The following is a 27,657-nucleotide window of genomic DNA, read 5'->3' as shown; positions in this document are numbered from 1 at the left end:
GAGCAGATGCGTGTGGGGAGCTAATGAGCACGGGATCAGATAAGTGCAGAGAAGGGAGGAATGCGTAGAGAGATTAATGCGTAGAGGGATGAGTGCGTAGATGGGGTAAGTGCGGAGAGTGCGTAAATGGGGTGAGCGCGTAGATGGAGTGATGTCGTAGATGGGGATGAGTGCGTAGAAGGGGATGAGTGCGTAGAAGGGGATGAGTGCGTAAAAGGGGATGAGTGCGTAGAAGGGGGTGAGTGCGTCGTGGGGATGAGTGCGTCGTGGGGATGAGTGCATCGTGGGGATGAGTGCGTCGTGGGGATGAGTGCGTCGTGGGGGTGTGTGCGTCGTGTGGTGGGAGTGTGTGCGTCGTGGGGGTGTGTGCGTCCCGAGGGGGTGAGCGCGTCGAGGGGTTGAACGCATCGAGGGGTTGAACGCATCGAGGGGTTGAGCGCGTCGAGGGGTTGAGCGCGTCGAGGGGTTGAGCGTGTCGAGGGGTTGAGCGCGTCGAGGGGTTGAGCATGTTGAGGGGTTGAGCGCATCGAGGGGTTGAGTGCGTCGAGGGGTTGAGTGTGTCGAGGGGCTGAGTGCGTCAAGGGGTTGAGTCGATAGAGTGGATGGTGTGGATAGATTAGATGGAATGGACAAGTGGATAGAACAAACGAGAGAATGAATGGGTAAGGCAGATGAATGAATAGGGCGGATAAGTGAATAGAATGGATGAGAGGATAGAACGGACAAGTGGATAGAACAGAGGAGAGAATGAGTGGATTGTGCGGATGAGTGGTTTGGGCAGATGAGTGAATAGAGTGGTTGAGTGGATAAAGCAGATGAGTGTTAGAGCGTATGAGCGGATAAGTGTACAGAGTGGATAAGTGTACAGAGTGAATGAGTGTACAGAACTGATGAAGGTATAGAACAAATGAGTGTAGAGATGAATATTTAGAACAGGATATTGATGTTGAATGCGTGAAAGACACGAGTGCTTAAAACAGATGAGTACGGGGAACAGATGAGTGTGGGGAGCAAGTGATTCCGGGCTCAGATAAGTGTGTAGAAGGGATTGATGCGTAGAGGGCTGAGTGCGTAAAGGGGGTCGAATTGCGTAGAGGGGTTGAGCACGTAGAGAGGAAGAATGCGTAGAGAGGACGAATGCGTAGAGAGGACGAATGCGTAGAGGGGCTGAGCGCGTAGAGGGGCTGAACGCGTCGAGGGGCTGAACGCATAAAGGGGCTGAGCGCATACAGGGGCTGAGCGGGGAGAGGGGCTGAGCACATAGAGGGGTTGAGCGCGTAGAGGGGTGAGTAGGTAGAGGGGTGAGTGGGTACACGCTTGATGCTGACAAGAGTGCAGGTGTGTGAGGCTGACAAGAGTGGATACGAGGGTATTGAACGGACTGAAGCGCATAGAATTGGGTAACGTATAAAGTTTGGAACGCAGAGAACGCTCAAAGTGCATTTAACCCACAATGACTGGAGCAGGCATCGCGAACTGGAGCGCACAGGAGCGAACTCGAACACACGCGTCAAGCAGGAATGCATGAATGCGTGGCCGAAATATATGGAACAGACTAGGATGCTTGGAGTGGATAGGAGTGCAAGGAACGGACGTATATAGTATGATTTGGAATGCAGAGAATTTCTGAAAGGATATATAACCCATCTTTTCCCACCACCACACTTACTCTCTCCTTACATCACCACTCAACTAGAACACAGTGATACTATGACACCATTCGGTATAACTGTTCTCATACCAACACTCGCCGCTCACTCCACATCATTCTAAGTAATTACTCCTGGTAACACACCCCCAGCCACGCGTTCTCCTCAGGCCTAACGCAGCCACATCCGTTCTGGATAATTCCTGCCAGAAGGAACACATACTCCTGACTTCACAACCAGCACACCTACCGCTAGAATGCAGCTATTACACGGATACCACATGAGCCTCATATTTACCCAGTGCCCACACGCACCCTTTTGACACTCTCTTCTCTCTCTACTGATATGAACTTCGGTTCCCAAGGGTGTTCAACCTACCAGCGCCTTCAGACCATACCAATGGTATATAAGGTGCTATATAAATGCAAGCTAACAATAACAATAACAGCAACTTCCCTTTTAGGAAAAAGCCTTGGACAAATGCAAGCCCTGCGTCAGGCTCAAGCCCTCCCACCCCACAAACCGCCGACGATGGAACAGGTATTGATTTAAGAAGTTCTTCTGCCCTTTCAGCTTCCCAGAAAACATTATTTTCTCTTTGGTAGGGGGTAGGATGCCCACCTTAACTGCTCGGGCTAGAAAACTATTCTTCAAAGTGTTCAAAACTTTCTGTAATGGTGCAGAAGTAAGACTCTACACGGAGGGGTCATGGTAATGATTAGAACATTTTATTCAAGTTAAAGAAAACCCCTATCTTGCCCTTACTCTAAAATGGGTTTCCCTGCCTCAATTGAAATCACTGGTATCAGAATGTCCTAAGCAAAAGTCCCAATGTCCAATGTCAGCCCCTCACTCTCTAAGTTTTAAATGAAATGAAAAGAGGGCCTTTATAGCCCAAAGGGAGTGACTCCCTTTGCCTGGACAAAGGAAAGTTCAAGAAATTATAAGTTACTCATTGTAGTGACTAACTGTCATGAGGACAGGACGATGGAAGTGTTGGTCATGGTGGACGCGCCATTAATACACCCTTCACGGCGTCCTGTGCAGCGTTCTAGCTGTTACGTTCTGTGCACTTCATATTGAGGTTATCCACGCCCCCTCCTTGCGTTGCAACTGTTTCCTGTTCTGCGCTACACTGGTGCCTTTGGTTCCCGTGCCCTCTGTGTATTTTCCTCTCCGACTGGATTTCTCTCATCTGTAGCGCCCTTGTTCCTGATCCTTATCTATTCCGCCTCTAGCTGTGCTACTCTCGGCATCTTTTCTTTCTGTTTATGCCTCCGTTTCTCTGCCTGCACTCGGGCTTTCACTATCTGGTAACTCCGCCTCCTTTTCTCGGCTTTTTCGGACTGCTTTTCCTCTGGGGCATCTTTTACTTTCACACTGCCATTTTCGCAGCTCCTTCTCCTGTTAGCCTCGGGTGTTCACTTCGGTCTGAGGCATTCCTCTCCGAGTATCTTTTGATTCTACTTTCTTTTCCTCCTCGTAAACGTTTGGGTGAGTTCATCTGGATTCTGCATTTCCCTTCTTTCTATACATAAGGTCCGCTTCCCTGTTTCTATTTATTTCTTGCCTTTGCTGCATCACGTCTTCTCTCTACCTCCGCTAGTTTCACTGCTTCTGTTTTTAGTTTCTTTTGGTCCTTCCCCATTTTTCCCTTACACTCTACCTGCAGCCTGTCCTTTGTTGGATGGATTAAAGGACTTGGTTTTCCGGCCTTCTTCTGTCGGATTCTGAAGCTGAACCTGTTGCGTTGCACTTACCGGATCCCCTGCTGCGGACCCTCTTGTCCTTATTTCCTCGTTGCGCTTACCCTAGCGCTCTTCAGTGACTGTATTCTTCCCGGAACTGAAAGATCTTTGGACTTCCATTCAGCCCTGTGCACATTCAAATAATTCAGGGTTTTTTTCTGCCACTGGCTTTTTCCTCTCAACAGGCTGTGCAGGGAATCCTCCGCCTTGGTTGTTGTCTGCCTTCTTACACAACCACTGTGGCGAGTTCCCGGAACAGACCATATCTCTTCTCTAAAAAAAAGACTCCGGACCGGACTACGCAACCTGCTGAAGCTGAAATATCTTCCTGCGAATCAGACACCGAATCACAGGAGAGCCCCACTATTGACACTAACGTACTGTTAGTCCATAGTTCCCTTTCCTCCATACCGGATGGGTGTCCCTTCCAAGGGATGGGAGACAGAACCTTTTTCAACCGAAAAAACCTTCTTCCCCTTTAAATTTAGAGGCGGCTGGGGTGCCGCCGTGGGAGCATGCGCTGCCCTGACTCCGCCCTCCGGCGCCACAGCTCAGTCCCCATTGACGTGTCGACAATAGATGTAACATTGCCTAATGACACCAGTATTATTAGGGGGAGGATGGTGGGACGTATGTAGGAAAGAGAACTATGGACTAGGAGTATGTTAGTCACTATGGTGAGTAACTTGTAATTACTCTTATGTCCCGTCCCCTTTCCTGCATACTGCATGAGCGACTGAATGTAGTCCCAGCGTGGAGAAGAGACCCTCCTTAAGCAAATAGATTCCTGAGAACCGCCTGTCAGAAAGCCGCATCAGATCTTGAGCTGGCATCCAAATAGTAATGCTTGCAGAAAGCTGAGGGAGTGGTCCAAGTGGCCGCCATGCTTATGACTTGCCAAGGGACATGGCGCTGGAATGCGATGGCCGTTGCCTTGGCCCTGACTGCGTGGGCGTGCATGTGAGCCGGAAGCGGCTTGTGCTGCCCCTCGTATGCTTCTTTGATGGCCGAGACCATCCAGCGTGATATGGAGACCTTGGAGGTCTGATAGCCTTGTCTTGCACCACAAAGGTGCCAAACAGGGCGTCCGACTTGCGGGGTGGATGACCCTGCTGCGCCAGAAGATGTGCTGGAAGGTGAATGGGCGGCACCTCCGAGAGGCTGAGCAGCTCCGAGAACCATGGCCTGGCCTGGCCTGGCCGGCCACCATGGAGCTAGTAGGATAATGTTGAGCTGGCGAGACTCCTTGATCTTGAAAATCACTCTATGAATCAGCAGAGTGGGCGGGGAGGCATATGCGGTCATGCCGTTCCACTGAATAGGAAATGCGTCACCCAGGGAGCTGGGGCCCTGTCCCTGCCAGGAGGCGAACTGAGGGTACTTCTTGTTGTGCCAGGTGGCAAATAGATCCACCTGAGGGAGACCCCACCTGCTGAAGATCTCCTGAATAACGAGGTTGTTTAGCTGCCACTCGTAATTGTCTGCTCCCAACCTGCTGAGCCTGTCCGCCTCCAGGTTGGATTCCCCCAGAAGGTGGACTGCCGTGAGGTAGATGTCATTTTCCAGGGCCTTGAGAAGTGGGAGGAATGCTCTGAGCGCTAGCCAGATGGCATTCAGCTCCAACCAATTGATGTGGTATTCTTGCTACTGTAGAGTCCAGGTGCTGTGGACCGAGAGCTTGTCCAGGGTGGCTCCCCAGCCCTCGAGCAAGGAGTCGGTGGTGATGGTGACCTGCGGGGTGGCAGGCCGAAAGGCTTGCCCGTAAGTAGGTTGGAGTCCCTGAACCACCATATGAGGTCCGGGCGGAGAGATGGAGGAACATTGATCATCTCGGACTGAGAACCCCTTTCCTGGTTCCATGAAGCCGCGAAGTTCAGCTGAATCCTCCTCATCCTCAGTTTCGTGCAGGAGGGATGGCTAACAGGACTGCTGCCAAGAGACCCAGGAGATGCTGGTACCACCAGGCTGAGGTCACCTCTCTGCTGAGGAAGTGAGTTGTGGCCCTCCTGATGGCCGCGATCTTGTCATCCGATGGAAACACCTTCTTGGAGCACGTGTCTCAGATGAGGCCGAAGAATGTCAGAGTCTGCGTGGGCTGCAGCTGCGACTTCTTGAGAAAAAGCCCAGATCATGCAGTGTGTTCATAAGGACATGGGAAGAGTGGTGAACCGCTTCCGGGGATGTAGCCCTGACGAGCCAGTCGTCAAGGTATGGGTAGATGGGAAGGCCCCATGCTCTGAGGAGGGCAACCACAGTATTCATGAGTCTGGTGAAGACCCTGGGGGCCGAGTTGAGGCCAAAAGGAAGGACCTTTTATTGGAAATGGTAGCCCATGATCCTGAACCATAGGAAAGAACAATGGGGCTGCCAAATCGGGACATGTAGGTACACGTCCTTCAGATCCAGGGAGCACATCCAGTCTCCCTTACACAATCTCTCTGCTATAAAAGCTGGCGTAACCATCTTGAATTTTTGTACAGGCAACGAGAGGTTGAGGTTGGAAAGGTCCAGCACATCTCTGAGGCCCGCCTGGTTCTTTTTCTGAATTGCGAAAATCCTGGAGTAAAAGCCGAAGCCTCGCTGGGAGGCTGGGACTTCCTCCACAGCCTGGCTCTCTACAAGCGACCGGGCTTCCGCCAGAAGAGTTGCTGTCCCAACTTGAGGGTGTGGAGGGGAGGAGGGAGGAGAGGTTGGGATGGGTAGGTGGTACCTCGTGGATACTACGGAGAGGATCCAGGGGTCTGCAAAATTCTGGCACCACAAATGTGCATGGAGAGCAAACCTGCCCCCCACTGGAGACATGTGGAGTCGAAGGGGCGTGTCATGCCTTCTTTCCCTCAGAGCCTGTTGCATAGGAGGGGGACTGGAAAAAGCCCTTATTCCCCCCGCCACCCCTTTTTGTTGTTTGCGCTGATTTGGAGTCGGCGAGTGGTCCGGCTGCCTGGATCTCTGTTCATGAAAGCCTCTGAACCCTCTGTACATACGCCCCTTGTCGGAGCGCTGCTGTGACTGGGCGTACGATTTGGGTATGGTCTTTGTCAAGATGGATAAAGACTTGACTGTTTATGAGCCGTTTTTCTTTTTGTCCAGCTCCTTGTCTCTTGTGGAGTGGAAGAGGCCACCCCCTTCGAATGGAAGATCTAAGATGCGTTCCTGGATGTCCGGATTGAATTACGTTGCACCGAGCCAGGCTGTCCTCCTCATGTCTGTGGCGATACAAATGGCACGGCCAGGAGGTGTCAATATGGGCCACGGTGGACTCCATGAGGTCCTGCGCCACCAGCTTGGCCTCAGCCAGTCCCGCCTTAAAATGTGATTGGCTCAGCGTGGGGAGTTCTGGGAGGAAGTCCACAATTTCCCGCCATAAGCTTTAGTTAGCGGCTGCCAGCATGTCATCGGCGGTGGCCTAACGAAGATGCAAGGACGCGTTGGAATGCAGCTTCTTCCCATAAGCCTCCAAGATCTTTTCCTCCTTGCCTAGCAGCGTCCCAGAGGAGGAAGCTGAGGACGACTGAGGCTTGGAGTATAGTGATGCTGCAGCGATCACCGAGGAGTGCTGATAGCAAGAGTGTATCCCCCTCCATCTGCCTGTACTTGTGTCCAGGCGTAGATTGACCGGCTGGGCAGAGTGGGGTTTGAGCCAAACCTTTTTGGCAAGGGAGACTGCACTGGTCTAGTGGAATTCCCGTTTTTGCAGCGGGGCGTCGAATGAGGACTTCAGCAAGGACCCCTTCTTCCGGTTGCTCGACCTCGGGTTGAGGTAATCCCTTGTACTCCGCCAGCCCTGCCAGACATTCGTGGAAGGCCCTAGCTGACAAGGGCATGTCAGGATCCTCCTCCTCATCTGTGTCCTGATGGTCAGGAGCATCCTGCATCGGTGGGGGAGTAGCAGGAGCCAGCAGCTGAGGTACCGGGACCGGAGCCGGAGGCTCCGGTCCCGGTACCGGAGTGGAGTGAACCGGAGTGGAGGAGGCTGGCTGGTACGGAACTGCCTGAGGAATCAGCTCGGGGACCGGAAGTAGAGACTGCACCGGGCCCGGGGGTGCCGGCGGAGGAGCCTGAGGTGCTGGAAGCATTGGAAGGAGCACGGCCCTGATGGCATCCCCGAGGATAACCCCCATCCAAGGAGACTTCATGAGCCCGAGGAACCTCTCAAAGAACCTGTCTTCACAGGCCGGAGGAGTAGCAGGGGTTATGGACGGGGTAGTAGGAGGCTGCTAGAGCCACTGCATACCCTGCCCATACAGACGCAGCAGAAACCTGCCCTGCGCAAATGAAGGATAGGCTGTAGGCCACATACCTGGTTGAGGCCAGTCCCACCATGACACTCGTTCCTCACCGAACTCCTGGAATGGCATTGGACGGGTGCTGATGTCTGGCGTGGTGGCCAATGTGTTGAGCTGCCTGCCACGTGCCTGCGTCGTGTTGCTCGCCTCGCTGGGCCCAGCCTCCTCCAAGACTCTTGGGTGTAGATCGCGAGGCCTACCCTGCACCTCGGGCCTAGACCCGGTAGGTGTGACACCCTTGGCCCGGGGGCCAGAAGAGCTGCGTTTAGGCGCCCCCTCTGATGTATCACCGGTACTAGGGCGTGGCCCCTCGGATATAATGCTGGTACAACGGTGGAGTCCCTCGGGTGAAGACCCGGTACAAGAACCTTCCGGTCCCTCAACACTGTCACCTGGAGGAACCGAGTATCCCTTGGCTGGTAGCTGAAGCAGCCTCGGTGCACGTGCGGTTACGAATACCTGAGCGGTCCCTCCCGTGCGGGCGAGTCCATGGGAAGGAGTCTCCCTTGCAGGGCGCGATAGAAAATAGAGGCCCTATCTTGGTCCTGGATCGATGTTTCACGAAGTCCTTGAGGTCCTCTGGAGACGACTTCTGGAAGAGGTCGCTCCACCGGACTAGTCTGTTCTTCAAAGACCTCGATGACAGGGCGTTGCACGCTGTACAAGCTTGCCAACAGTGGTCTGGGCCAAGGCAAATTAGGCAAAGGGTGTGGGGGTCTGAAGTTTTGGAAGTGACCGTCGCAGGCTAGACACCTGCTGAGCACTGTGGAAGTCGGCATGCGCCGGTGAAGAGTGAGACGCCTGAGGACCGAGTACATGAATGATAAAAAGATGAAAAAAGTCAAAGAGAATAATTATCCGCGCGTGGAATTACATGGCAGAAGCCAAACCCAGGAGTGCTGGTGAATTCGGTCCGTTCCTGTGGATGCGGAAAAGGGGACTGAGGTGTGGCGCCGGAGGGCAGAGTCAGGGCAGCGCATGCTCCCAGGGCCGCACCCCCTTGCGCCTCTAAATTTAAAAGGGGAAGAAGGTTTTTTCTAGTGACTAAGGGTTCTGTCTCCCGTCCCTTGGAAGGGACGCACATGCGGTATGGAGGAAATGGGACGGGACGCAAGAGTATCTTCAGATCCTGTTCAGGCTTGAAATACAGTTCAGCAACTATCAGGGAAAACTCTGCTCCCTAGTTAGCCCTTTTCAGCCTTTTATTCTGTCTCTGGATCCCCGACCCTGATGGGCAGACCGGTTTCCTTTTTACCAGGCACAGTTGAAAAGAAAAGGAGCTTGGATATATTTCCAAACTGGGTTGGGTCCCTGACCCTGGTTGGCAGACCTGGTTTCCTCATACCAGATACTGCGATGAAGAAGAATAGCGTGGACTAACTCCCAAGCTGTGGTGGGCCCCTGACCCTGGTTGGCAGACCTGGTTTCTTCCTACCAGGTACTGCGCAGAAGACTAGCCTGGGGGCATTTGTAAATTGTGATGAGTCACTGACCCTGTTTGGCAGACCTGGTTTTCTCCTACCAGGTTATAGGATTGACAAAGTACGCATGCACAAAAGGTAGGTAGAGATGGGCTTTATTCCAGGTCTCAGGTTGCTCCAAAGGAAAATAAAATAAAACAAATGGGGTTACTTCACCCCTTCCGTTCAACATGTCTTTTGCTGGACCAATATTCTGCAATAAGGCTCTTCACCCTTCTTCTAAGGCTCCTGATAGGCCCACCAATTCTCTGGGTCCTCCTCGGGCAGCTCAACGTCTTGTAAGGCAGAAAGTGCCACAATGTACCGGGCAGGTCTTTTTTTTTTATAGCACCTCCTGTCTGAGGCAACCAATCCATCACCTCTTTTTTGGATCCCACCAATCCCATCTCTTTCGGGTAACTCAGGCCCATGTCATGGCCACCGTTCTCCCCTCGTGTACACCTGGTCCAGACTCTGTTGGACTGCTCCTCCATTTTCCTGTGTGCTCCTGTTTCATTCTGGTATCTCAGGAACGTTGTATCCTTGTCCAGGTTTGCCTGCTCGGCTTTTGTCCTGGGATACGTGTGGTGATTATCTGTTATTGTTCCCGCTGCGCCGGGTTTTGCTTGGGCAGGTTGTTTTCTCGCTGTGGTGGGTACTTGCGTTCCCACTGCCACAGGTACTTGGTCTTCCACAGCAGGCGCTTGTCTTCCCACTGTGGCGGTTGTTTGTCTTTCTGCTGCGGGGGCTGCCTGTTTCAACACCATGGCAGTTGTCTGCTTTATCGCCACCTCCTCGCTCCGGCTGGGGGCGTGCCAAATTGTTTCCCTGCCACCTCCTCGCTCCGGCAGGTGGGAGTGCTGAGTGGTTCGCCACATAGGTACTGCGCCAAAGAAGAATAGCCTGGATTCACTACCAAGCTGTGGCGAGTCCGTGACCCTGGTTGGCAGACTTGATTTCCTACTACCAGTACCCCATCTGGAGCAACACCAGAATCTGGGCGCTTGTGACCATACAAATGCACGTGCTCTTGTTACAGAAATGTAAACAATTATGTTGTGAAAAATCATGTGCAGGCACCTTTGCTTAGCTCAGTCTGAAGAACCAGCTTAACGTCTCCAAAGTAAAAGGAGTTTCTGCACTTGTTGAGAGACAGTGACATCGTGCACAGTGGGGGGAAAGAGGATGTCTAGCAAAGGAAGGCAGAAACCACTGTTCTACATGAGGACCCAGGAAGCCTAGTTAATCTACTTCAAATTATGAAAGTGAAGGGATACAATGATCCCCACTGGAAATAAATGTTGCCATATCAGTAAATTGATAGGCTCCCAGAGTTGATGATTATAATTGAATCTATTGCCTGAAATTGAATCTTTAGAGGACTATTTAATGGACATTCTCGTTTGAGAATCTGAAAATGGTGTGTGCAAGGGCACCGATTAGTACATTTGTGAGAATACCAACCTGCCATGTTTCATTCAGAATTAAAGGCCACTCAAGACGAAGAAGTGGTAGCCCTGTCTTCTTTTCTTGTGGAATTAATAGTAATCTATTAACAGCGGCAACTTCTGTCTTGTAATGTTAGAAATGTCATCTGTATCTGGGCATAAGTGGCGGTTTCATCAAAGGGTAGACTCAACTCTAACAGAGCATTAACAATTCTGATGTGCAATTACTACAAATCTACCTTCAGAACTTGTGTCCAACATAGACAGTAGTACCTGAAGCAATGATGGGACAGGATAAGAGATAGCTATGGCAGAGCGGCAGATAAAATGCTGATTGCAAAGAGACATGGGCAGGGCAAACGCCCTTAAAAAACAAGCAGTGGGGGACTAATTAGCTGGAACAATTCACCTTATGACAAAATACACAAAATGTGGAATTGTTGAAAAATGTATAAAGTGCTACTGACAACACAAAAGTGGCAGATTTGGTAAACGTGTGCATAATTGAAACATCAAAGAGCGACCGCAACCAGATTATCATACACGGACAACACATGCAACAACGACCCCAGTCCCATCAAACTGCCCCATTGCAAGTTTGCACAGCGGGCAGAAGACCATGCATTACCCAACAAGCGACAACCACAAAACAATTTCTCCAAAAAGCACTGCCTGACGCTCAGAAACTCAACTGCCAATGGCTACTTATACCATACTACAAGGAAACGACACAACAACCCAAGAAGATACACCCACACTCCTACAATAAGGAGCTAGTTGAGAGGAAAAGAATTCTGAGAAACACTGTGCAACTACTAAAGAAAAGCAAAGACAAAGAAGCATTCACAAAAATCAAAGGGGCAAAACAAAACTACAACAACTGGACTAAAACCCATCGTATGACTCTCCTACAAATGGACGCAGAAGCCATTCTAGAAACCTACAAAACTCACAATCTCAGAGATTTATGGAACCTACTAAACAACAACTTAGCCGATCATCACAAACACACAGGAAATGTCACAGAAAAACGATGGATCCAACGCTACTCGAACATATACAAAGCTAGAAATCCACTTTGGGATGTTTCAACCCACTTGTCCAGGCCCTGCAACATTACTGTGCATTGCTTGCAGCAGAAACATCAAAATGGCCGCCGGAAAGCATGCTGCTCGCTGAAAATCACCAGAAAGTGTGCAGTAAAAATCTGAAAAATAGGCCGCCATCCACTTTTGCCTATGTCAGTGGGAACATATGAGACCACTGCCAAAACCCATCATTTGGCTGCCCACAGAGCAAAATCAGTGCAAAAGAAACAGAGCTGTTTTAAAAATCTGTTCTTCCCTGGTTGTCAAATTTGCAAAAATCATGGCTCACAAATCACCCAAAAAGATCCAACCTCCTGGTTGGGTGCTGAACACCATTCTACTTCAAGAATCCACATAAATATAATGTCAGCAGGAGTATAGGTTATCAGAACAAAGTCCACTTTTGAAGATGGTTGCTGGGAAGAAATCTGTCAAAAATGGGTGTAATACCGTTACTCACCTCTGTCAGAAGCCGGCGATTTAAAACTTGTCATGTGTAAAGTTGTACATTGAACTCAAACTATGCCAAAGAAAGACTTGATATCAGAAGCCTAAGAGGTGGATACAATTCAAAACTATATTCTAGAAAAGGCTTGAAATAAGAAATTGGTTGATGTATTTCTTAAAAATGTAAGTTATATTTTAAGACAAGACAATTTCAGACATTGTGTTAAAAGTTAAAGTTTCCCACACTGGGCTTCAAACACATTCCACACCTTCTCCCTAAACAAAGGAATCTGTTCTCCTGTGCTCTGCTAAGAAACTGGCAGGCTGGTGTGAAAAGGAACTGGCCTGTTGCCCTGAGTTGAATGGAGATGCTAATTTGGGGTGTCAATAGAAACTGCCCTGGCAGGAAGGAGGCCATGTGACTCTCTGACTCATCCAAGACCTTGGAGGCGGGCCAGACTGAAAATGTGGATTTGAAATTGGATTAAATATATGTTTATGGAAAATACTTCTAAAATATTGTACCGAACTGACAAAAATATGAAACTTAGAGATTATTAAAATGAAAAATGTGCTCACAGTTTGAAACTAATCTGGAATCTGTGCGATGTTCTGAAACTGAACCACAAATGTTTTTAATATTGTAGCTAGTGTGGTTGTGCTAGGAACATGAACAATTACAGAAGTATGACCGGATGGTATGTGCATGTATATGTAAAAAATTGTACAGATCCGAAAATGTGTAACCAACCAAAAGTGCGAAAAAACTGTCATTTGTGAACCGAAACTCGTAGGAACATGGGACTTGAACAGAGACATGCCTTAATTAATCTGTGATGTGTATATGTGATATTAACACGTTATGCATATGGGAAATATGTTTTTGGGGAAAAATAGATTTTCTAAGTAAAAGCAAAGGGGAGGTTCTTCCCTATGTTGTAAATGGCAGCATCACTCTGACACATGATGACACACTGTTCCTTTCTCCAATCAGGAGAAGGGGAATTCTCTGACCTATCAGATCCTTAGAGGGTTGGGCAGAGACAATCAGCCTCCGCACCCACTTTGGAAAATGGATAAATAGGGACTGTTGAGGACCCACAGAGAGACTTTCTCACTCATCAACTGATCCCCTGGCAAAGCACCCTGCAGGAAGAACCAGAATCCAGAACCAGACGCCAGATCCAGACTCTAGAACCCTGAAGCAGAGGCCTAATCCAAAAAGCTGAACCCTTTTCAGCAGGCCTATAAAACAATTTCCAACCTGATTTAACCCCTAAACTTCCAAGGGGCACCACTAAATCCAACAGCCTGGCTGAGCTGTTTTGCTGTTCTAGCTAAGAACCTCGTGCTAGAACCAAGATCCCGACCAGTCCAACAGAGCTGTAACCCAGAACCCATCAGGTCCAGTCTAAGAGGCCACGCAGACAAAGAGTGCCTTGCTGAGAGCAGAGTCCAGGTGCCCTGAATCCTGTCCGGTGGCGAGTGAAGTCCAAACCCTTGACCAGATCTTTGACGGGCCCATTCCATTCCAAAGCCATAGGAGTGAGTATTTAGCATAGAACTGTCCATAGTCCTCTCTTAGTTTAAAGTAATCCTATTGAATCCATTTCAACCTATCCAGAACGGCATTATAGAATCTTGTGTCCATCCTGAATTCTTCCGATTATATAGTCTGTGATAATTGTAGTGATAATCACCTGTGCGCTGATATTTTCTGAAGAAAGTCAAGTGTCTTGGCGCACAGCAATCAGAGCATAAGGCGCCCTGTTCTGGTGGTTGTCCCGTTGGGTATCTTGTACTTTCATAGCTCCTTAGTATAAGTCCATCTTGGTTCCTAATCTTTAAAGCGCATCTTTCATTTTAAAATCTTGACTGTTTCTGAAAAATCTACCTTCACAAAAACCTCTGTAACTTTTGAACCGTACGTCCTAGAAACGAAATTTAAAATTTGAAGCTAACATCCTCAGCTTTTAAACGAACCCAAAACGACATTCCAATTCCTTATAGTGTTTCCGTAATCATGTTTCCCGCACGTGGAAAAGTTGCCACGATTTCGCATTTGGCTCAATTTCACCCCATGTAAAACAGCTATTTCTTGCTTTCAACTTCTGAAATGTGTTTTCCATCTGCTGTTTGCATCCATCCACCTGAAGAAACTCAACCAATGGGCAACCACGACACACCGCTTCGCAACCAGACAAACTGGCTTCACTCCAAAATGTCGGTACAAAAATCAACATTCTCTTGCTAAACTTGATCAAGCACGAAGCAATCCACAACAAAACAACCATATAGCTGGCCTTCATAGATCTCCACATGGCTTTCGACGGCATCTCCAGACAAAAACAATGGGACAAACTTGAAACATGGAAATGCCCAAACAACATCCTGGGGCCAATCAAACAACTCTACTCAAACACCTCAATAACCATAAGACTTACAAGGGAAGGTCAAACAACATCGAAAATACCTACCGCCAACGGTCTAAAGCAAGGCTGCCCCCTAGCGGCCACACTATACAACCTCTACACAGCAGATATTGAAACACATCCAACCAGACGCCTTGAATCCACCTAAGATCAACTCAATAGCAGTTAAGATCATGACGTACGGGGATGACATCATCCTGCTGGACAAGACACCCTCTCGTCTCCAAAACAGTCTCACACAACTAGATGAATACATGAACATCAATGAACTGACAATCAACACAAAGAAGATGAAAATCCTACAACTCACCAAAACACATCAGAAAAAAGGAAAACAATTAAAAATCTACTTAAACGACAAACAGCTAGACGAAGTATCAACATTCAAATATCTAGAGATCAACATAAACCAATCCAAATCCGAAAAAGAATGGACCACAATACTGGAAGAACAAATCCAATCATTGGCAAGATGTGTAATACAGCGAACGTATGGCAAATATTCACTCAAACCGATAACATATTACAAACAAAAAGTGATCCCAACCATAGTCTATGGAACAGAAGCAGTGATAAATGCGACCGCTTACGATTGGACAAAACTAGAAGCCTGCTTCTGGCGCAAGATTCTACAACTGCCACCCGCCTTTCCCATGTCCAGAATAAGACACGAGGTAGCAGTGCAATCACTTAGTTCAATCGTCTTGTGGAAACACCTTGACTTATACCGCAAGCTGCTGACCAATGAAAAAACTCCGGCAATTCAAATCCTAAGATCTCACCCCAGCGCAATGAACAACACAACCCTTCACAAATGGAAAGATAACCTTGAACAGCAGATGATCATCGAAGAGATCTCCCATGAAATGCTCACGCTGCGACCACAACATGCAAAGACAAAGCTAATGAGAAACGACTGGATAAATACGAACAATCAAAAAACAAAATACAGCCTGAACATACAATGTGAAACAGACATAAGATCAATCAACAAACTTCCGGCCTACTTGGCCATCTTCATGGACAACAAAATTTGAGCAATATATCTGAAAATACAAATGAACATTATACCAACCCGCTTCTACTTAACAAAAACAAGGCAAATCCCCTCAACAGAGCAATTCTGCCGATTCTGCCTAGACACATTGAAACCTGAGACCTTACATCACCTTCTCATGGAATGTGACAACCTCTCAGAACAAAGAGCCCGGCTTGGTGCTTTTTACAAGATCGTAGACCAGCCAATGGAGACAGAAAAACGATGGACGATGATGCTCAATGGCAAATCAAACAAACTGATCCTTACGGTATGCCAATTTCTGCAAGAAATACTAAAATTGGACAAACCTATCACAAACTGAAAGGTTAAACTTCCCAAAACCGAGACAAATGAAAAGTTTAAAAATTAAACTAACATTTAAAAAATAAAAAAAAACGGTGAATAGTACTGCTTAGAAAGTGAGAGCTCCTCCAAATCTACATAGATTGAGCTTAAATTTAATAAAGAGTGTAAAATCAAAAGCCATGTGTCCCAACAGATTCATTAAATCAATCCCTTAAGCAGTGGTGGAAGTGGGTGTGAGCGGTTGGAAGCGGTGCGCCCCTACTTTTTTTAAATCCATTTTTAGTGTTCCTACTATACTTTTATTTTTAAAAGAAAACATTGTGGAATGAGTGTAGGAAGCCGTTGAAACTTTCACTTCAGTGCATTGCAATGAACGTTTCCTTAAACAGCAGGTGTGTTTGTTTATGGGTTTGTATTGTGCGTGGGAGGAGGCGTGGTGAAGGGGTTTGTGGAGAGCGGGGCAGGCCAGCAGGGAACATATCAATTAACGACGGTATGGGTATAACGAGGGGCCAAATGCTGACACTTGTGTGGGAATTTGGGGTCAATTGGCGAGAGACAGAGCAGAGGGAGAAAGAAGGAGTAGGGAGGCATGAGGAGGGCAAGAGCAGGAGAAAGGAAGCAGGCAAGAGGTGGAAACAGAAAAGCACGAGCAGGGAAATGTGACACTGGAAAAGAGAGTAATCGGGAGGAGGAAGAACAAACAGTGTAGAGGAGGTGTGAAGTAGAAAAGATAGTTTATTAGCAACCAGGAGCCAACCAATCAGGTTCTTCGGATTGCAGGCTGAATCTCAGGATCCAAGCCTGCGTTCCAATCAGCCTGAAGGCCTATTGCCTGCGCCATCTACCCCCTTCTCTAACCCTCCGCTCCCATCCAGTCACCGGCTCCTGGCTACCCCACTCAACGCATTCTTTTGGCAGCGGCACAACTGCTGCCGCCACTCCAGCCTCTGTCCCGGCCCGCCGTGGAAATGGAAGAGGAGCTCTGCATGAGCTCTGCATTTCGTCTCAACGGCGGACATCTAATGGCACCAGGGCCCATTGTTACAACTTGGTCCCCGGGCCGTTACCACCCGATCCGGCCCACCTGATTGGGTGTTATTGCCACAATAAGGAGGAAATGTGAGGGAACAAGTGGTGGACCGTGGGGTCCAGAGAACTCAGAGTTTGGCTGAGTGAAAAAGGCTAATAATTAGAGGGAGAGTCAAGAGGTGCAGCCAGTGCAGTCGAAGTGAATAACGGCCAGGATTGAAGCAGTGTATAGCCTTACTGATGTTGGATCAAGCACCGACAACACACCAGCCTAAGCACTCATGAAAAAACAAGGAAGTAAGTAAGGTTAGTCAGGAGATACAATTTTGTTCTGGTGGAACTAGCAAATCCTCCAACCAAACTAAAGAACGCTTGCTGGCCCAGCAGACCTGAGATGATGATAGTCAGGAAAACCCAGACAGAGACAGGAGAAAAAAAAAGAAAATCAATGGTCACCTGACAATCTACTGCATTCTTTTTTGTATCACAGAGCTGCTAGTTGTGGGGAGCTGTCAAAGGAACTGTGAAAACTTTGTGGTGTCGACACTTCCTGCTCTTTCTACAAACATTTGTTGACTCCGACAGAGACTGGCCTGGTGCCTTGTAAATGTACCCTGCACTTCTTTCTCTTGCCCTCACCCCATCTACAGAGACGCATTGCTCCTTATTCCACTGTTGCTCTCACCTTGTTAAGCAGCATAATAAACAGATGTTGCTACCACTTCATTTACTAGAGTCGGACTCTGGCCCTTAGTTGATCCCTGGTGCCATAAAAATCTTTAAAGAAATATGTAGAGCCTGCATGTATTCTCTGCAAATCCTGAATTTCAGCTCAACTCCTTAGTGTACAGGTAGTATTATTTTACCTTTTTTAATGTTTCTCGTAAGTACCAGAATGAAAACTGGTGTGAGCTTAAAAGCCAGGACTCACACCTGAGCAAGGACAAGGGACAAGTAAGCTCTCTGTATACTAATATTTAAAGACGCATTTCAAAAGAACCTGTAGTGGAGGCACCTGCTGTTAGTCATTGTTTTTCACAGGCCTTCAGCTTCAGTTAGCCATGATGACATCAGATCTGTGGTTCAACACAAGAAATACTTGCTTCACTCATCGAACAGGCATTCATCATAGAAATGGAAAAGACAGTTTTGAAACACTTATTTGTATTCAGTTTCTATTTTCTTGAATATGTGTAAATAGTGAGCTCTAGGCTGAGATTAGGAGCAGGCAGACCAAGAGTCATGGGTGTGTGAAAAGAGGTGAGGGCAACAATGGTGACATACATAGTCTAATAGGGCTCTATGGCCTTGATGGCCCCATCTATTTAAAGGCTGTTAGAGTAGGGTATCACAAGATTACAATTGATGAGGTAAAGGAGAATGACCACGTGGTCATAGTAAACCAGTGTCATTGACAGAATCATTTTTAATTATTTGTTCCTGGCGATTCTTAATGGAATCAACATATGGATGTGTTTCTGTATTCATTTTTTTGCGTATTCCTACATCTTATTTGAATGGAGGTTGGCAAAGGAGTATGACCTATAAAATCCGAGATTGTTATGTAAACTGTTCGGCAGCGTGGATTCCGAGTTGGTTTTGTGGTGGGTTTACAAGTTCGAATCGCCAGCTCAGCCCTTCATCCTTCCGAGGTCGATACATTAAGTGGTCGATTTATGGAATTAATGTGCGCCGAAAATTCCTGCGCAGAGGTGCCAAAACGTGCGATTCGCAGTAAAAGTGCGAAAATCGCAGTGCAAGTGCGAAAATCGCAGGGAAACCAGCGCACATCGATTCATGGAAGTCCGTGCACGAGAAAAACATTGGATGTGCGCTGAAAATGTGCGCCGCGCACGCCGGCGCACAGGTCATCCAACAGCGTGCGCCACGGCCACTGCGAAATCGCACATAGCGCGGCGCACATCACAAAAGTAGGCGGAACACGGGGCGTAACACTCGGAATGGGGAACAACGCGTGAAAATATGGGCGTCATGGGGGAAGTACAGGAGGCAAGTGCGCGGAACGCCCACACGCTCGCCTACAACACGTATTCATGGAATCGAATAGGGCAAACCAGCGCACGGTCAAAGACGCGCACAGGGCCAAACAAGTACGCCACAAGAAAGCAGGCGGTAGCGTCCCTGCGCCTGAAGAAAATGTGCGTCAAAATGTGCGATAACAAAAAGCACCCATATACAGCCATGATGAATGGTCCATACAGTGGCCCTCTAGGACAAATGAGGTGCAAAGGGGTACCGACAAACACGGACACCCGCTGTGTGAAAAATAGCGTGTACTCCTGGGTGCGTGGGAGGTTCCACACGCGACTGGCCTGGGTACGTGTACTACGGGGTGCGCGGGAAGTTCCACACGCGATTGGCCTGGGTACGTGTACTTCGGGTGCGCGGGAAGTTCCACATGCGATTGGCCTGGGTACGTGTATTCCGAGGTGCCGGGAAGATTCACACGCGATTTCAGCAGGGTACGTGTATTTCGGTAGTGCCGGGGAATGCTACATTTGATTTGGCCGTGCGGGTCCTCCCAGGTGTTCCCACTACACCCTCCACGGCCCCTGCAGGCAGCCCACACCACAGGGGACTACTCTGCACCCTAGCTCATGTCCCACAGGCAACCCATCCACCATGGCCATGCCCCCCAGCCAACCCACATGTCACCTTGCACTACTGATCACAAACACATGTCTCCCAGCACCCCCACCCCCAGCAGTGCAGGGGCACCCTCCACCAGGCCCCCACTCATGTCTCCCACCACCCCCACCCCGCAGCCACCAGGGGCAGCCTCCATCAGGCCCCCACTGATGTCTCCCACCACCCCCACCCCCCAGGCACCAGGGGCAGCCTCCACCAGGCCCCCACTCATGTCTCCCTGCACCCCCACCCCCCAGCAGTGCAGGGGCAGCCTCCACCAGGCCCCCACTCATGTCTCCCACCACCCCCACCCCGCAGCCACCAGGGGCAGCCTCCATCAGGCCCCCACTGATGTCTCCCACCACCCCCACCCCCCAGGCACCAGGGGCAGCCTCCACCAGGCCCCCACTCATGTCTCCCTGCACCCCCACCCCCCAGCAGTGCAGGGGCAGCCTCCACCAGGCCCCCACTCATGTCTACCACCACCCCCCAGCAGTGCAGGGGCAGCCTCCACCAGGCCCCCACTCATATCCCCTATCACCCCACCCCCCAGCCACCAGGGGCAGCCTCCACCAGGCACCCACTCATATCTCCCACCACCCCCAGCAGTGCAGGGGCAGCCTCCACCAGGCCCCCACTCATGTCTCCCTGCACCCCCACCCCCCAGCCACCAGGGGCAGCCTCCACCAGGCCCCCACCCATGTCTACTACCACCCCCAACCCCCAGCGTTGCAGGGGCAGCCTCCACCAGGCCCCACTCATGTCTCCCACCACCCCCACCCCCCAGCCACCAGGGGCAGCCTCCACCAGGCACCCACTCATATCTCCCACCACCCCCACCCCCCACCCACCAGGGGCACCCTCCACCAGGCCCCCACTCATGTCTCCCACCACCCCCTCCCCCCAGCAGTGCAGGGGCAGCCTCCACCAGGCCCCCACCCATGTCTACTACCACCCCCACCCCCCAGCTGTGCAGGGGCACCCTCCACCAGGCCCCCACTCATGTCTCCCACCACCCCCACCCCCCAGCCACCAGGGGCAGCCTCCACCAGGCACCCACTCATGCCTCCCACCACCCCCACCGCCCAGCAGTGCAGGGGCACCCTCCACCAGGCCCCCACTCATGTCTCCCACCACCCAGCAGTGCTGGGGCAGCCTCCACCAGGCCCCCACCCATGTCTACTACCACGCACACCCCCCAGCAGTGCAGGGGCACCCTCCACCAGGCCCCCACTCATGTCTCCCACCACCCCCACCCCCCAGCAGTGCAGGGGCAGCCTCCACCAGGCCCCCACTCATGTCTCCCAGCACCCCCACCCCCCAGCCACCAGGGGCAGCTTCCACCAGGCCCCCACCCATGTCTACTACCACCCCCACCCCCCAGCCACCAGGGACAGCCTCCACCAGGCACCCACTCATGTCTCCCACCACCCCCACCCCCCAGCAGTGCAGGGGCAGCCTCCACCAGGCCCCCACTCATGTCCCCCTGCACCCCCACCCCCCAGCCACCAGGGGCACCCTCCACCAGGCCCACACTCATGTCGCCCTGCACCCCCACCCCCCAGCAGTGCAGGGGCAGCCTCCACCAGGCCCCCACCCATGTCTCCCATCACCCCCACCCCCCAGCAGTGGAGGGGCAGCCTCCACCAGGCCCCCACTCATGTCTACTACCACCCCCACCCCCCAGCAATGCAGGGGCACCCTCCACCAGGCCCCCACACATGTCCCCCTGCACCCCTACCCCCCAGCCACCATGGGCACCCTCCACCAGGCCCACACTCATGTCTCCCTGCACCCCCACCCCCCAGCAGTGCAGGGGCAGCCTCCACCAGGCCCCCACCCATGTCTCCCACCACCCCCACCCCCCAGCAGTGCAGGGGCAGCCTCCACCAGGCCCCCACCCATGTCTCCCATCACCCCCACCCCGCAGCAGTGCAGGGGCAGCCTCCACTAAGCCCCCACTCATGTCTCCCACCAACCCCACCCCCCAGCCACCAGGGGCACCCACCACCAGGGCCACACTCATGTCTCCCTGCACCCCCACCCCCCAGCCACTAGGGGCAGCCTCCACCAGGCCCCCACTCATGTCTCCCACCACCCCCACCCCCCAGCCACCAGGGGCAGCCTCCACCAGGCCCCCACTCATGTCTCCCTGCACCCCCACCCCCCAGCAGTGCAGGGGCAGCCTCCACCAGGCCCCCCCCCACTCATGTCTACTACCCCCCACCTCCCAGCAGTGCAGGGGCAGCCTCCACCAGGCCCCCACTCATGTCCCCTATCACCACCACCCCCCAGCCACCAGGGGCAGCCTCCACCAGGCACCCACTCATGTCTCCCACCACCCCCACCCCCCAGCAGTGCAGGGGCAGCCTCCACCAGGCCCCCACTCATGTCTCCCTGCACCCCCACCCCCCCAGCCACCAGGGGCAGCCTCCACCAGGCCCCCACCCATGTCTACTACCACCCCCACACCCCAGCAGTGCAGGGGCAGCCTCCACCAGGCCCCCACTCATGTCTCCCACCACCCCCAGCCACCAGGGGCAGCCTCCACCAGGCCCCCACTCATGTCTCCCACCACCCCCACCCCCCAGCCACCAGGGGAACCCTCCACCAGGCCCCCACTCATGTCTACTACCACCCCCAACCCCCAGCCACCAGGGGCACCCTCCACCAGGCCCCCACTCATGTCTCCCACCACCCCACCCCCAAGCAGTGCAGGGGCAGCCTCCACCAGGCCCCCACCCATGTCTACTACCACCCCCAACCCCCAGCAGTGCAGGGGCACTCTCCACCAGGCCCCCACTCATGTCTCCCACCACCCCCACCCCCCAGCAGTGCAGGGGCAGCCTCCATCAGGCCTACACTCATGTCTCCCGCCACCCCCACCCCCCAGCAGTGCAGGGGCACCCTCCACCAGGCCCCCACTCATGTCCCCTATAACCCCCACCCCCAGCCACCAGGGGCAGCCTCCACCAGGCACCCACTCATGTCTCCCACCACCCCCACCCCCCAGCAGTGCAGGGGCAGCCTCCACCAGGCCCCCACTCATGTCCCCCTGCACCTCCACCCCCCAGCCACCAGGGGCACCCTCCACCAGGCCCACACTCATGTCTCCCTGCACCCCCACCCCTCAGCAGTGCAGGGGCAGCCTCCACCAGGCCCCCACCCATGTCTCCCACCACCCCCACCCCCCAGCAGTGCAGGGGCAGCCTCCCCCAGGCCCCCACTCATGTCTCCCACCACCCCCACCCCCCAGCAGTGCAGGGGCAGCCTCCACCAGGCCCCCACCCATGTCTACTACCACCCCCAACCCCCAGCAGTGCAGGGGCACTCTCCACCAGGCCCCCACTCATGTCTCCCACCACCCCCACCCCCCAGCAGTGCAGGGGCAGCCTCCACCAGGCCTACACTCATGTCTACTACCACCCCCACCCCCAGCAGTGCAGGGGCAGCCTCCACCAGGCCCCGACTCATGTCCCTTATAACCCCCACCCCCAGCCACCAGGGGCAGCCTCCACCAGGCACCCACTCATGTCTCCCACCACCCCCACCACCCCCACCCCCAGCAGTGCGGGGGCAGCCTCCACCAGGCCCCCACTCATGTCCCCCTGCACCTCCACCCCCCAGCCACCAGGGGCACCCTCCACCAGGCCCACACTCATGTCTCCCTGCACCCCCACCCCTCAGCAGTGCAGGGGCAGCCTCCACCAGGCCCCCACCCATGTCTCCCACCACCCCCACCCCCCAGCAGTGCAGGGGCAGCCTCCACCAGGCCCCCACTCATGTCTCCCATCACCCCCACCCCCCAGCCACCAGGGGCACCCTCCACCAGGCCCCCACTCATGTCTCCCACCACCCCCACCCCCCCAGCAGTGCAGGGGCACCTGCCAGCATTCCCCCACTCATGTCCCCCAGCCAACATGTCATCACAATCTAGATCCCTGGCCCCTATGGTCAGCCTCCAAATGCCAAACACCCACCCGAGTATTGCATCCACCCACTTCGAAATGGCAATAACATGATAGAACCCCAATTGCAAGTTTGGAAATGAACACATGTCCCTCACATACACCCAATGGGTGTCAGTGAATCTCAAATCCCATATCATGATATGCATGAAACCAATGAGATGATACTACACATTGAAGTTTGAACCAAAAATATGTATTAAAAGAAACATAAATTGAATCAAAAATAAACAAACATAAATTGGAATTTAAAAAAATAAAAAGTAGCATGTCCGTGAAATTATGCAAAAACACAAATCATAATCCAAAGGTAAGGTGTCCAAAGTCACAGTCCACAAAAGTAAATCCAATGGAAAATCATAATTGAAAGCCATTGCTCCATGGGTAAATAGTAAAAAAAAAAGGAAAATCCAACAGTCAACTATATACAGATAAACAAGCCAGGGTCCATGATCTCAACAGAAGAAATGAAACCTATCTAATAACACTACCTAATAAAAAAAAAACTATATACAAAAATGTGGCCCATTGTCCAAAAAGTCCAAAAAAAATGCAAAACCAAAGGAAACCTAACACTAACTACAGAACTATTTACAAGGACAGCGGGCTAGTCCGACGGCTCACTTTTGGATGTCCCGAGCCAGGGCATCATCGAACTCCTGCTCAATGTCCCGGAGGCGGTCCTCCTCCATGGCCCAGAGGGTCCGCACGGCCGTCGACGTGTCCACCTCCAACCCGCTGCGGATTGCCTCGAGGCACTCGGCCCGCCTCAGGGGACTCCGCATGGAGTTCTCCGCCCTGACCATCGTGAGCCATGCCTCTTCCGCCCGCTGCCGCTCCGCATCTATGGCATGGCCCAACCGCTGCCAAACGGAAGACACTTCCCGTCCTGGGTCCTCCTGCCCTCCGGCCGATGCCTGCCCCTCCGATGTCGAAGGCCCCGAGCCATCATGGCTCCCACCACGTTGCTGCTGCGCCTCTGCCCGTGCACTGCCTCCTGCTGCCTGCACGTCCTCCGCTGGCTGGGGTGCAGTCGTTGATGTGGCCACTCCTGCTGGACGTCCGACTCCCGACTGTGGCAGGGATGCCTCCTCCACCAGCCTGGCCGCACCGTCAGAGGCAGCTCCACAGGGCACCCAGGTGACTGATGGGTGGGAAGATGGCACAGAGGATTACTGGCGCATAGGGGGTTCAGTTGAGGAGGGGGTCTGAGCAAGCCCCATCAAACGGAGGAATCCGGCCTGGGTGACCTGTCCCAGTAGGCCGACGCGGTCAACGAACCATTCGAGATGACGTGCCGTCTCCTCATGAAAAGACTGCAGGTCACCTCGCATGGCCCGTTGACGCAACGCCACACCAGTCAGGACAGGCTCAACCCGGACCCGGATAGCCACGTCCGCAGGCAGAGGAAGGCCAGTTGACGTGAGCTCATCCGCTGCCTGAAAACTGGTCTGGACGTAGGCATCCCTGCTGGTGCAAGATGATGCAGGGACAGGATCAGGGACAGGATTGCACACAGGCACCTCCGCGGCGGCCTGTGCTGCCTCCTGTCCCTGGTCCTGCACTGCACCACTAGCACCAGTGGAATCCCCACCTCCAGACCCTGTCTCTGTTGCTTGCACGGCCTCCTCCTCCTCCACCAAACCTCCCACCAACCTGGATGACTCCGTGCCATCTTCCCCCGTTGGGCCCTGTGGGGTCCCAGCTGCCCCTTCTGCTGCCGAGGAGTCCAACTCCGACCTCCACCTCTTGGACCTCCCCCCGGCAGCTGTGGCCTGGGACGCGGCACCGGACTCCTCACTCCCCGACGAGATCACAACCTGGGAGGGGAGCCGGGCCTTGCGTCTCCGGCTGGCGGTGGGATGCCGCTGTGCTCCACAGCACCTTCTCCGCCCTCTTCATCAGTTGACGCTGCAGACAGGGAGAAATAAAAGACAGGTATCAGGGCACTGTACAATGGACACATACACACATGACAGTTGTACATGAGTGGCATTGGCAAACCTCAGACATGCCATCACAATCCCCAACACACATGTCATTTCAACTTGCACACATGAGCCATACCACAGCCACATCGCAACTGCCAGGACCATCCATACACATACAACAGCATGAGCAGGCAATGGTGAGCCAGACATCACATGCAACACAGGGAGTGCACTACACATGCACACACACCACCACACTTGCATGCATGTGTACACCTCTGCCAAGTGTCGCAGTGTTCAGATGGGCATCCATGTCATATCTGCCTATCAGGCTTCCACATCCCGCTGTCACATGCATCCATGTTGCATCACTGTTGCACCCTTGTCAAATACACACACATGCACATGTACACAGTGCTGATACATGCAGCTGAAAACAACATACATGTGTGACATCACGAACATGCCTACTTACATACACATTCATCCAAACATGTGTGCCCACACAACTGCATTTGGCATGCAAGCCTACACACACAAGCACCATCCATGTCTCACACATGACAGCCCTCCCATGTGTTAGCCTCACGGCCCTTCACACCCCCATCCATACTCGACCCCATACAAACAGATGTGCAACCTGCACACTACTGAAACATCACCACACGCACAGCTTACAATCAGGATGCATGTACACTTACCGCTCGACTCCAGACGGGTCTGCCTCTCAAGGACCTGGACGTGGAGCGCTGGGGATATGCGTTCCAGTACCCTCATCTGATCTTCCGACAAGTGGCCCCGGCGCCCCTTAGCATCTGCTGCCTTCAAGAGGCGCCGGGCCTTGTTCAGGGTCCTGGACCTGAAGTCCTCCCAGGGCTTCTTGACATGTTGGAAGTCGCGGACTGCCACCCCCTCCGCGTTGATGGCAGTCACGATGTCCGTCCAGATCCGAGTCCGTCCTTCCTTGTCGGCGCGGGAACTTCCGAAGAGGGCATCATACTGCCCCAGGACTTGCTCCACCAGGACACCAACTTCCCTGGCACTGAAGCTGGTGCCCCTCTGCTTCTCTGGCTGGGGGTTGTCAGTGGTGCCAGATGTTGCAGTGCCCGACATGACAACCCCAGAGGCAGGAGTGGGTGGGCAACTGGGTCCTGGGGCTGGGCTGTGGAGCGATGGAATCCCAGTCGGGAGTCTTCGGTTCCAGCAGGGGTGGTCACAGCAACAGCACCCCTGGCTGATGTGCAGGCAGCAAATGGCAGGGCACGTGGGCAGCAGGCAGTCAGGCAGCAGCAGATGGCAGGTGGGAGCGTGCTCGAGGCTCTGGGGGGCAGTAAATCGGCTTTCTGGGCAGGAGCGTGGTCTTCCGTGTGCTTACGCGTGGCCAGCTTGATACGGAGTGATTTGGCACGTGAAAATCCTGCACGTCTGCGTGTAATGCGAGGAAAGGCCCTTAGCGCGTAAGCGCGTCTGCACGCATACGCAATTTCATTGGCCCAAAGGGCCCCATGCGCGCAGCTGTGACGTCACGCGCATGGCCGTTGAGAATGGCGCGTGTAAAAAAAAAAGAGATACACGTCCGAGAGTCAAAGCGTGTAATTGGTGGAAATGGCCTCATCGCGTATGCGCGTCTGTGACGTGTGTATAAAAGGTACGTGTAGAACGCCATTTCCTTGTACGTGCTTTTCCTGGAGAGCGAGTGGGTGAAATCTGTACTTCTTGTCGGTTCACACGCGATTTACTTCACGGCGTTTCCAGTTCGTACTCCCTGTTACCTCTGACAGCTTTTTCTCTTTTCCTCTTTTTCCTGGGCCTGTTTCCTGAAACAGCGTTCCCTTCTACTGTTGTCCTGTCTCCTCAGACAGCATACAATTCTTCTTTTGGCGGGGGTGTTGCCAACGCGCACACGTGCATATTTTTCACGCTTTTGTTCCTGGCAGACGGTGAGTCGCGCACGTATTTAACATCTGTGCTTGCCCCGTGTCGCGTACCCCTTCAGAGGTCATTCTAGGCTGCGAGTGACACGCATACGTTCATTCTTGTGTTTCTGGGTGCCACAGCGTAGTGCAGGTTTATTTTTCCACGCACGTGGTCTAGGAGGGGTTGCGTGCAGCTTACTTCCCTTTTTTGGGGTGCCTGTGCGTTGCGTGACCCATCATCTTTCCCCAGGGGTGACA

At 52.6% G+C, this 27,657-nt stretch overlaps 1 protein-coding gene across 1 annotated transcript in view; it reads right to left on the bottom strand.

The window, feature by feature from the left end:
- The window catches only part of LOC138472144 (uncharacterized), a 502,005-nt gene that overhangs the window by 160,585 nt on the left and 313,763 nt on the right, over window positions 1–27,657 (bottom strand). The gene's annotated exons all lie outside the window — the stretch shown is intronic.

The sequence above is a fragment of the Ambystoma mexicanum genome, chromosome 8 (genome assembly GCF_040938575.1).
Source record: "Ambystoma mexicanum isolate Mex_15411 chromosome 8, UKY_AmexF1_1, whole genome shotgun sequence".
Lineage (NCBI taxonomy): Eukaryota > Metazoa > Chordata > Amphibia > Caudata > Ambystomatidae > Ambystoma > Ambystoma mexicanum.
The sequence above is the reverse complement of the archived record's forward strand: the minus strand, read 5'-3'. Positions and strand labels throughout refer to the sequence as shown.